The sequence below is a fragment of the Protopterus annectens genome, chromosome 5.part0, assembly GCF_019279795.1.
Source record: "Protopterus annectens isolate FY-2018-M chromosome 5.part0, PAN1.0, whole genome shotgun sequence".
NCBI lineage: Eukaryota > Metazoa > Chordata > Ceratodontiformes > Protopteridae > Protopterus > Protopterus annectens.
Window position 1 is genome coordinate 1884460784 of NC_056735.1, and position 12445 is coordinate 1884473228.

Here is a 12445-nt window from a genome sequence, read left to right on the forward strand (position 1 = left end):
TACCCATATCTATGGGGCTATGATAAAGTGAAGTATTTAGGAGTATGGATTAAAATACTTCTGTTATGGCTGCTAAGGATATATATGAAAAGAGACTAAACAAAACATAATACAAAAACTGAGAGTCTGGAAGCTCTTGTTTATGAATATGGATAACAAGATACAAGCAGTGAAGATGTTCTAAGTCTTATATACCAGAAAAGTCATGGACAATAATTAATAAAGAGTTGAAGGAATTTATCTGGGAGGGGAAGAGGGCAAGAATCAATTGGGATAAGTTGGCCCTTCCAACAGAACAAGGTGGTTTAGGATTACTTAATTTGAAGAGATATTTTAGAGCTACACAATTAAGACTCACTTGCATAACACAAGCAGAAAACTATAATTCAAAGTAAAAATGGATAATGATGAAGCAAGGGGGAAAATACAAGAAATAAGGAGAGAAAATGGGATCTTTGATGCAGATCTTTAAAAAGAAAACAACAGCAGTATAAAATGTTATATGTTCATAGGTTCATAGATTAGTACTAGGTAAACTGCCCTTGTGGGCCATTTTAAGCCTAGCCAATTATCCTATATGAGAATCAAACACTGCACCTTGTGTCTGTAAGGAAAACACCTTAACCATTATGACAACCTCCCACCTAAAAGTTGAAACTGCCCAATGTGAAGGTCGAACTCACAACCTTCAGATTATGAGACTGACGTGCTACCTACTGCACTAACAAGGCTTTGAATGGTCTCTTCTTTATATTCATAACGCAGCAGAAAGTGTTCTAAGGAGATTTTGCTGCTAGGGATGACTGCAATTAGTGGTACAGAGAACAGGCAAGATAAGGCTGGAATTTACTGGAGAAAACTGGCAAAGTAACTAAGGTATTGGGAGTAAAAAAACTAGAAAGGGAAAGTTAACAAAATGGGAAGAGGCCAAGAAGACATTTGGACTACAGGCAAGAGACTGCCTTCCTGTGGGAAACCTAAGTTAAACATCTGCTCTTTTATAGTTTTTAGTTGAATCTAGAACAGAAGCTGCTGTTAAAAAAGGGATAACTTGTACAGCATATGAAATATTGCACAATAACTATAGGAATCAGATGAGGTTAGAAAAGAATGGACAGAAACTAGAAAAGCAGTTTGCAGAAAACAATAGTGGGACATATATATGGCTCCCAAGTACGCAACAAAATCTAGAAGATTTATGAATTTTGCTTGGAAGTGTTTGCATAACTCTGTCAGAAATATTGGGTAAGCAAATGGATGCAACTAAGAAAATGATTTTTCTGATGTGGGACACAGTATCAGAATTGCCTAGACATAGTAAGTACTTGTTAATTTTAATTCTGGTGGCTGCCAAAAAGCAATTACTAGAAAATGAAAATAAAAATGAAAACTGAGGCATCTTTCCTGCCCCAAAAAACCCAAAAAGAGAGTTGTAGAACAGATGAGAGAGACTACTTAAGATGGACTGTGTCCCTGCTATATGAAACTTTTCATAAAGGAACTTTAAGTTTCTTCACCATTCTATATGATTTTGGGAAGAACGTGCATTTTTTTTTCTGTTTCAAAGAATTAAAACCACATTATTTAACAGACTGGCAGTCTCTGCTACATTTCATATGCCCCACAAATTGTATGCCATATAACGTTTTACTTACAAAAATGGTAAGTGATAGGCACAACATTTAGCACATTTTCTGTTTTCTTGACTAAATCAGAATTTGTTTAACTCAGTGATGCTATATTAAAGAAAAACATATGCATGCAATAAAGTTAAATATAACTTGAGATCTTGCAGCAATAGAAAACTTTTGTTTTAGCAAAGCACCATTCATATTTTCCTGTCTGGCTTCCTGTGGTTAAAGTACATTAAGTAGGCCACTTCAATATATACATGTAAGGACATTTAGAGGGGACTTAAGGCAGTTGCGATAAATGGGCATGATAAATACCCTCAGGGTACAGATTAACAAACTGCAAAATTCTATAATTCCCTTTGTGCTAAACTGAAACAAAAACACACAGTGCACAGCCTATAGCAATACTACAGTATAGAAATAATGCACTGTGTCACTAGCGACCACCGAATATTACATACTACAAAAATACATTACAGTAAATATAAACAAAAATGCAATTATCATACAGCAGCAAACATAAAGTCTGATTAAGCAAACACCTTATTATTACGTTATGCCAGTGTATGAATTTTAATAGCACATTGGATTTTTTTAGAAACTGTTTGTAAGTAGAAAAATTCAAAGGTGACAGATAAATGGTTGGTTGAATATGTGTGAATCTGAAGAAGAACTAGAGCAGTTCAAAAGCTAATTCCTTTTTGTGCAACTTTTTGAGTTATTTTATCTGATACTGTGTTTAGTACATAAGCATTAAATTAATTTATCTATAGCAAGTGCAAGTTTTTTAATTTGCTTTAGTTACTTTTTACACCAGAGCTTTTGATATATATATATATATATATATATATATATATGTGTGTGTGTGTATGTGTTTGTGTGTGCATATATATATATATATATATATATATATATATATATATATATATATATATATATATATATATACACATAGACAGATACACACACACACACACACACACACACACACACACACAAAGACAAAAATGTATATACATACCTACTAACATAAATACATACAGACACACATATATTATCTCCTTCCTCACTTATATTGTGGTGAACATTCTTCTTCTATTAAGGGATATGCCACAATACAATACCACAAGCTGCTGTGCCACTCAGTGCATGTCAGAAATCATGGAATGTAATAAACAAATAAAGATTGTGACAGATTCATCTCAAAGATTGATGTAAGAACCTGTAGGAATCAATTCCCGTCTTTTTTGTCTGAGGTGTAAGTTATAACTTTCATTTTACTTTAAAGCACTGGTATTAGATGCAAAAGTGTTTTAAGCCTTCTTAATGGACAGTGTTATACAAATATCAAGTTTTTTACCACAAGTACTTTTACTTCCCTCTACTAAAATCACAATAATGTTGTATGCAAAGAAAATATAATGTAATTCATGTGTCCACTGATTTGTCTATGTGAAACCTCATGCTATCTGTTACTGATATTTGTCCTCTCATGTGACCCACGACAGAGACTATAATAACTGTCTGTATCTCAGACATACAAAACCTTTGTTTTTAAGAAGTAATTATAGAAGCTAATGATTTTAGCTAAAGGATCAATGAAAAGATTTAAAACTAGATGTTAAATTCATTCAGTATTTTATGTCTGTGTTATCTAGAAAACGTAGCAACTAGAACAACTAAATGACCTATTTTTCAAAAATATCATTTAAATATAATGTCCATCCTATGTAACAGATGCCGATGGACAAAAATTATTGAGGCCCTTGTAAAAAGACAAACCGACACTCATGCCAAAGAAGTTAAAAAAAATCAAAGCACTCATTGCACATGGCTGAATACATATTACCAAAGTATACTTTTCAACACAGTGCATAACAGGTACTCATAAACTTATACCAGGGAGGTGAAAACAACTCAAAAAGCACTACAGCCTTTCCACAGGCCATTAACATAAAACAAGATAATAATAATAATAATAATTAGAGTAGAACAAAACAGAAAGTAATGATTCCTACTACAGTGAGCAGAATATGCACTAGTGAGAATATAAAAAAATTATGACAAACAAAGGGTTGTTTTTCAGTTTTAGGGTTTGTCTCTTCCTCAAAAATAACATGGATATTTGCTGTTTAAACTGTATTGATGTGTGTCATTTGGGTATACTGCCTAATGCAAAAGGTGAGAATAAGTAAATTGTTCAATTTGAACCTTAATTAAACATGTTTCATGTTACAAGGCAAGAAGAAAAAAAATACAGAGAAAAACACTGCCATTATATTTACTGTTTACCTAATTAGTGGCATATATCTTCATTCATCCATTTTTCTGACGTGTTATATCATATTCAGGGTCATGACAGAGTTATCTTCTATCCTGTCATGTAACAGGTATAAAGCATATAACCAGTCCTGGATGGGACACCAGTCGATTTCAAGGCAAACATACCACACTCCCACCTATGACCAATTTGGGGGACCACCAAGGCATTCTACTGACATACCTTTGGAATACGGGAAAAAAACTGAAGCCACCAAGAAAAAAAATGCAGCACAGGAGGATATGCTACCTATAGTGCAAACTATATTAAGTAATGGTTGAAACTAGAATCAGCAAGTGGTATAAGTTAAGTCTTCAACAAGGAACCCTGCATCCTTCTTTGATTGTGGATGTTATCTACATCTGTTAAGACAGAAGGGAGCACTTTCCCCATTTCATTGTTTTGGAGATAATAGAATTGATTAGAAGCATTTATTTTTCTTAGTGGTCTGTACATTATGTACAGTATATACTGTATACACATTATAAGTAGAGTTTGATTAATCTTTTATTGCAGCTTTTCTTAGTACAGGCTACTATAACTGGAGAGGAGTTCCTATCCCTTTGCTTCATTTGTTACCAGTCACAGAAGGATATTCAGGATAAATAGCTTTGGTTCATTCTGCAAAATATACTGGAGTGTTACAATTACATTTTAAAGAAGAAGAATTAAAAAAAAACAACTACAGTACGTGAATCCACATAGCTATTAGCACAAGCTGTTATTACTTCTTCTGAAGCACAGGCTTATATTAGGAAATATATGTGCTGGGCTGCAGAGTGTAGCCACACCTATATAATAACTGCCAAGAGATTATGTTGCTTAGAAAAGCTAATTCTCCACTCCTAATGTAACCCTTCCACTTAAATAGTCATGCATTTTCTTTAATCATTTGATCCTTTATATCAAAATTGTATTACTATATAAATGTAATGCTGCAAACTATTTGAATATAAAATGTTTCATGGGTCGGTTATGAGCCAGGTGGCATAAGTAATCAATAATTTATATTTCTCAAAAAGAAAAAGATAGAATGGGATTAAAATCAATGCTTCTATTAAAATCCTTCAGTAATGAACTTCTATTGGAAGAATTGGTCTTACTCCCACACACTGGTTTTCTTCTCGCCTTCTCTTCCTCACTCTGTCTCATTTTCTTCAGAAACACTGTTTATATTTAGCTATGGCTAAAATATATTATAACATGGTCATAGGCAACTGCTGCACTAGGCTAGTTGGTACACGGTTAAAAAGACCAAATCAGTCCCAGACTTTACTTAACACTTACTTCTTTTAGCCAATTTTAGATCACTTCGTGTTCAGTTTGTAAACTAAAAATAAATCATAAAACATACATCTCATAAGGGAATTTGGCAAAATTTAAATCAACGTAATGAATGTGTTTCATAAAGATGCACATTCCACACTTTGAGGCAAAATGTCATAAAACACTATTTCAAAAAGTAGAAAACTGTTAGAATTTAATGATCAACCTCATTAATCCATGTTCTTTATGCATGGAACTGCAGCTACACAAATCCTTTTGTAAACATTCACTTAACAGAAGTCAAAGCGAGGAAAGCCTTGCTAGAAAAACATACTCTGCCATTAATTACTACTTAGTAGTTGTCTTACAGGCAACGTGGTGATCATTTTACCTTGATTTCAACTTGCATTAAAAATAAGTAACTTCCACAATGCTTGCATAGATGTATTTGCTATATTTGATATATTTTAAATAGCAAACACAACATTTTCTTGTTCTACTAAGTTTATTTTTTCTAGTCATTTCCAATAAACCTTGGTAGAAAACTTGAAAATGAAATCTTACCTTTAATAGCTATTTCAACCTCAGGGTCCAGAGGACTAAATCGGCTTACCCGTACCATTGTTCAGAGTGAGATATTAGATTTGTTTTATTTTCAGTGAAAAAATGTTATTCTTGCAGTGATGACATGGAGTTCGATACAGAATGTGTGAAATGAAAAGCTGAGAACAGTACCTTTATGAGTATGGTTACTTATTTAAGATTTTATCTCCCTTTGAACACCTTCTAAGCTGAAATAAGCAATTAAGGTTTAGAAATTACCACTTTGCACCTGCATAGTCTAGTTAGTCAACAAATTCCTAGTTTATTTGTAGCACACAGAACATTAGCCTTAAAGTAGATGCAAAGACACATTTGCTTTCTCAGACCACCCCAAGGCAAACTTATAATCTTGAAAGTATACAGAAAGCGACAAACTGAAGGACAAGTAAATGCTTCAGTAAAGTCAAGTCCTAAATGTTTTATGAGTTCGAAAACTACAGCAACATAATAAAACATGTTTTTATTTCTGTTAGTACTGACAATATATATATATATATATATATATATATATATATATATATATATATATATATATATATATATATATATATATATATATATATATATATGAATTAAGACTTACATGTAGTTTGCATTGTGACATACTGACATTTAATGGTGCAAATAAAAATATGTTTAACAGGTATTGTTAAAGTCATAGACTGTTATTCAGTAAACAGATGTACCAAGCAATTTACATCTTTAAAGCTAAGTCATTTACTTTATTTTACATGAGTGAAGCAATACAATACTGTGCTGAATTTCAGCTTAATATTAAACAATCTGAAATTTATTCTTTAGGGATAGGAAACCTACAGAAATAGCCTAATGTGTGTCAATTCGTTTTTACCTATTGTTTATGTTATAATGATTTGCCTGGCATCATAATGTTTTGTTTTTCACAAATAACTAGGTTTGCTCAACAAAATATGTTCATAGTCTTCAGAAATAAAGCAACATCTCAGAAGAAATGTTTTTTTTCAAATGCTCATTTTCAGAACTCATGAAATTAAATGCTATACAATTTGGCATATATTTTTATGGTAAATTGTGTCATAATATATTTTAGATGCTGCTCATAAGTATTACTCTGTCGTCACTAATGCACAGAAGAAATCGGCATGAGGAATGTCTGCTAACTGGCATAGTGCCTGCATTTAAAGAACAGCAGTAATTAATGAGAGTTCTGTTTAGTTATAAACAGAATTTGGAAAGTTTAGAAAAATGTTTATGACAAATATAAACCATAATACCAGAGAACACAGATCAGTTCCCTCTCTGCTTTAGTCTTGGCTTTTCTGACTGCCTTTCTTGCCCATTTCTAGACTTCACTGCACACTTGATTAGATTCATTTTTGTTTGTTATCCTCTGGAATGTCCTCTCCTTTGTTACAACATCCTTTTATTAGAATTAAGTTACATTCATTTCTTTCTTCTTTTAGCTTTGATTTCCCCCCAAGGGATTCAGCACTGCTTCTAGTTGTTTCATTGTGAGCCATAACTCTGTGTTTCCTCCATGTGTCTCTACTCCAACATTCTTGGCTTAAATACATCACATAACCTCCTGCATTCTGCCCTTCTCTAGTGACATTTCATGGTCTTCTTCATCATTCTACTTTTGCCTTTCCTGTTTGATAACCACGCAGTTGTGAGATCACCAACCTCCGGTGATGTTCTTATCTTTATGTCTCTGACTCCTTTTTGGGTGAATATGACCAGAATTCTTTCCTCTTATTATCTTCTTCTTCTTCTACTAGTTAGGTGAATCATGTTTGATCTATCTGATCTATTTTTACTTGGTCTCCTAAAATCACAACCTTTTTCTTCCTGACCCAGCTTTCATTGTCTGTTGTCTTTTCACCATTTCTGCTCTATGAATTAGGTTTGCAGCAAAGTGTAACCAATGAAAAATATTCTTCCCTTCTGTTCATCCAGCATTAAATGCTGTAAAGAAGCTTCTGCATGTAGTTGAGGACCTCTTGCTCTTTGTGTCTTTACTTTATCATCAGCTGCCTTACAAGCATACCCTGCTTAAATAGCTTTTCATTTTTTTTCAATCCTTCCCCTTCCATTCTGCCTGAATAATTGATATATTGGGACTTCTGTGTCAAAGTTCCATACATCATTTGCCACGTTTCACTCACGTGCTATGTCTATATAAAGTCTATAATACAAGAAGTAACAAATTTGGCAAAAAATTGTAAACTGATCAATAGTGTCCCTAACACTTCAATTAAACAGCTCCAGGCAGACATCACAAGGAGCTCCAATCAAATGGGAAACAGAATCGATTAATTGCTGAAGAAACACTAAATGTTGGGCAACTAACATTTCACTGTTCAGGAGCAGCAGTTTTACTATGATTACATTACAAGTTTAAGGTTGTGTGTGTGTGTGTGTGTGTGTGTGTGTGTGTGTGTGTGTGTGTGTGTGTATATATATATATATATATATATATATATATATTATCTCATTTCTTTCTTTCTCTCTGTATACATATCTACATATCTATAACTATCTATGTACACACACACACACACACACACACACACACACACACACACACTCACATGTACATAAATATATATATATATATATATATATATATATATATATATATATATATATATATATATATATACACACACACACATATACATGCATCACATTCTAAATATAGATCAATATTAAAATCTCTGGTCAAATGTGACAAATGTTTTATGTCTTTCTGTGTGTGTGTGTGTGTGTGTGTGTGTATATATATATATATATATATATATATATATATATATATATATATATATATATATATATATATACACACACACACACACACACACACACACATCTCTTTCTCTCTATATATAGCTATATCTATCTATATACACACATATTATATATCACATTCTAAATACAGAAAAATATTAAAGGAAGAATTGCAAATTACAGTGAACATGTGCTCTGGTCTAACGTGACAAATTCAGTGGAAATCTCATACTTTTCCATTATTCAGACAATATCTGATTTTTCTTCCTAGGTCATTCAAAACATTGGAGTTAACAATGTTTTCCCTGAAAAAAATAGGAAATCAGTTTCCCTGTTGTCTGCAAGTCATACAAATGTAAGAATGTGTATAGACCCATAACCTTTTTGACAAACCCACATAAAATACAAGGGAATCTGTTACAAGTAATGTGTAGAACAAAATGATTTGTATGGCACACCTAATAACAGGCTTGAACCTACACTTTATTGTTGAAAAAATGATGAATACCTTCCTGGTAAGATGTATTGCTCAAACTCCTCACTTCTTGCATGTGTTATCTCCTCTGGTGGGTACAGTGGGGTAAGGAGAAACACAACTAGGCAGGATATTATAATGTAATGATAAATATGACTGAATGTTTAAACCAGAGAAGGCATGACTTAGATTTACTGTTGAAACGTCAGCAAGACAACGATGGAGTTTTAAAAATAGAGATAGTTGGTAAATCAAGATGGGTAAAATTTGCAAAGGAATAATTTGATATTTTTTTCAACTGTGTTTATTAGAGTCATAGTACATAGTTAAAAGAAACTGGCATATTCTTATGTCAGATTTGGAGCTTTTCAGTAATTCTTAACTAGGTCAGCTTCCCTTTGGGAAGACCGAAAATACTGGGGATATACTGTCTGTTATTCAGGGTGACACACTGGCACAGCAGATAGCTTTGCTGCCTCACAGAAAGAGGTTCTTTAGTTCGATTCTTGTTTGGTGTGCCTTTTGTGTGGAGACTGCATGTCCTCCCTCAGGGTTTTCTCCAGGTGCTCCAGTTTCCTCCCACATTCCAAAGACATGCATTAAGTGGACTGGCAAGTTTAGCCAGAGTTATGAATATGCATGCATGTGAGTGGTATGGAAAAAGAGCTGTTGCAAGGCTAACTACCCAGTGGTGTGAAACCTGCTTCTAGATGATTGCCACTGTTGAAGTGTCACCCTGACCCCATGTGGAAAATGAGAAAACGGGGATGTGGATGCATGGATGGGTGGAAACTGTCATTCAAGATTCTCTCTCTAAAGCGGTCTCATCTGTGAGATTTGAGACCTTGTAATGCAGCAGATAATCAGATATACTGCTACTCGCACGTTTATTTTCCCCATTGTGATTATTATCTCAGTAAGTTTTTTTTTTGATAACTGTTCAGTTTGAAAATAATATCATCAGCTTCAGGAACACTTACTGAATACAAAACATAAAGAGTACTTTAAGCTGAGATGCTTTACATCAGTTGCAGTTTTAGAAAGTACAAGAAACAGATTTTTAAATTTTGTGTTCTTCATTCGCCTGTGTATTTAAGGATAGATGATTTGCCTTAAGCTTCAAATGAGATGGAAGCTGAGAAGAGTGATGTGTTTTTTATAATACTTTTTCATTGAAAGTGGAATCTATCTTATTTTAGAATGGATCCTGAAAGCATAGGCCTGTCTTGTTTTTTTCTACTGTTTTAGTATTTGTTAGTGCCAACGTAGAAAATTGGACTTTATGCTTAATAAGAAAAAGATTAGATAAAGGGTCTGCAGATTTTAGTAAGCAAAACAAGATGGAGGCGCTCACTTTTAATTGGTCTGTGGCTATAGCCTGATAAATAACAAAAGGATTGCTCAGAGCTTTTACAGCATAAAGAGGACCTGTTATTTCTACACTGATTCAGCAAGGAATAGTAATCCTCTGCCAGAAGCCCTTGCAATACACCTATTTTACCACTTAAGAAACTAGGCAAGGACACCTGCAGATTTGTACAAGATTTAAGAGTGGTAAATACAATAGTAGTGCCAACTTTTTCCATACTGCCTAATCCATCTTCCATACTAAGCTCTGTTGCTCCAACAGCCACCACCTTTTTTGGTGATTGTTATTAACTCTACTTTTTTTCTATCCCTATTCACCCATACAGCCAGCATTTATTTGCTTTTACTTACAGAGGGCATCAATACACATGGACAAGGTTACCTCAAGGATATGTACAATCACCTACCCTCTTTTCTAGAGAAATGAAGAAACATCTGCATAAAATTCAATTTCCTTGTGGGTAAATGAAGAAATATCTACATAAAATTCTATTTTCCTGTGGGTCCACGCTAATACAGTATCTGGAAAATTTGCTTTTAGCTTCTGGTTCCATTTCTAACTGCCAACAGCAAACTCTTTGTCTTTTGATTAATTTAGTAGACTTGAGGTTCAAGGTAAAGAACACAAAATCATAGTTGTGGAGAACACAAGTCCAATATTTAGGACATCTTATTTCAAAAGGATCTCAACAAATTTTGCCCTCATGCATTACTGCTATTCAGGCTGCTCTGTGCCCTACAACTTTGAAACAGTTACAGGCTTTTCTGGGACTGACAGGTTACTGCTGTCAGTGGATCTCAAACTATGCAGAAGTAGTAAAGCCTCTGTTAGAAATATTAAAGAAGATACCCCTGAGTCTTTGCCTTGGTAAGAGTATCATGAACAAGCTTTTGTTCAGCTAACGAACATGCTTTCAAACCATCTGCCTATTTTACTGTAAAATAAATATAGTAGCATTAGACTTACTAGCACAATATAAAAATGATGGTTTTACACCTGTTCCTTATTTCAGAACAAATCTTGATCTTGTAGCAGCAGCACTCCCCTACTGCCTTAGGGTGGTGGCTGCAATGGTGCACATAGCAGAAATGGTGGCTGAACTAACTCTTGGGCACGAGAATCTTGTGGTAGTTCTATATTCCGTAGAGGCATTGTTGTTAAAAACTAAAATGCAGAAATTTAGTATATGTTGTCCTCCAGACTGTTGAAGTGTAAACTGTCATTACTTAATAATCCTTTTTTGCATATTGTTATATGAGCCCCCCTAATCCCACTTCTTTAATCCCTACAGAGGACAAAGAGTCCCACGATTGTATGTTAATTGTTAAGCATGTGCTTCCTCCTAGATCAGATTTAAAAGATCTCCCATCACAGAATTCTAAGTTGCTTTTATTTATCAATGGAACTTGCCTTCCATGAGAAGATGGTTCATTAATGGCAACATTTTCTGTTTGCACAGCAAATCAGGTACTATTAACTGGATAATTAAATGAAAATTCTTCTGCACAGAAAACTGAACTTGTAGCCGTTACTAAAAATACCACGCCAAAGCACCGCAGCGGCATCAAGCATAAATGTTATTCACTGGATTGCCCAAAACGATGCAAACACAAACATTTATCAAAACCAAAACACAGTACTTTAACACATTAACTTAATCACTGTGTTTTTATCCTGTGCCCAGGACTGCATCAGAAAAAACTGAACTGCTTACATTACAAACTTATATACCCCGAATGGTACCAATCAATTAATTAGGAACATTTACCGCTATCAATACCTTAAAGGAACATCACACCAAAAAAATAACATCACACTAAAAAGGTACATGCACAATAATTTTTAAATAACCTATTATCCTAAACAAAATCCTCTATCTGAAGCACATTTAAAAATATAAATACATATATAGATACACTAGAATTTCAACACAGAGCTAAAAACATCTATAACAAGGTGCAATATGCTTAAAACTCCTACAAATACTGCTTGCTGTATGCGGAAAAACACCA

General features: G+C 33.8%; 1 protein-coding gene and 1 non-coding gene across 2 annotated transcripts in view; both read right to left on the reverse strand.

The window, feature by feature from the left end:
• Nucleotides 1-12445, reverse strand: part of ENOX1 (ecto-NOX disulfide-thiol exchanger 1) — a 2044058-nt gene that overhangs the window by 1531181 nt on the left and 500432 nt on the right. The window lies entirely within an intron of this gene.
• TRNAM-CAU lies at nucleotides 659-731 on the reverse strand. The gene has a single exon. It is a non-coding gene; the product is annotated as a tRNA-Met (tRNA).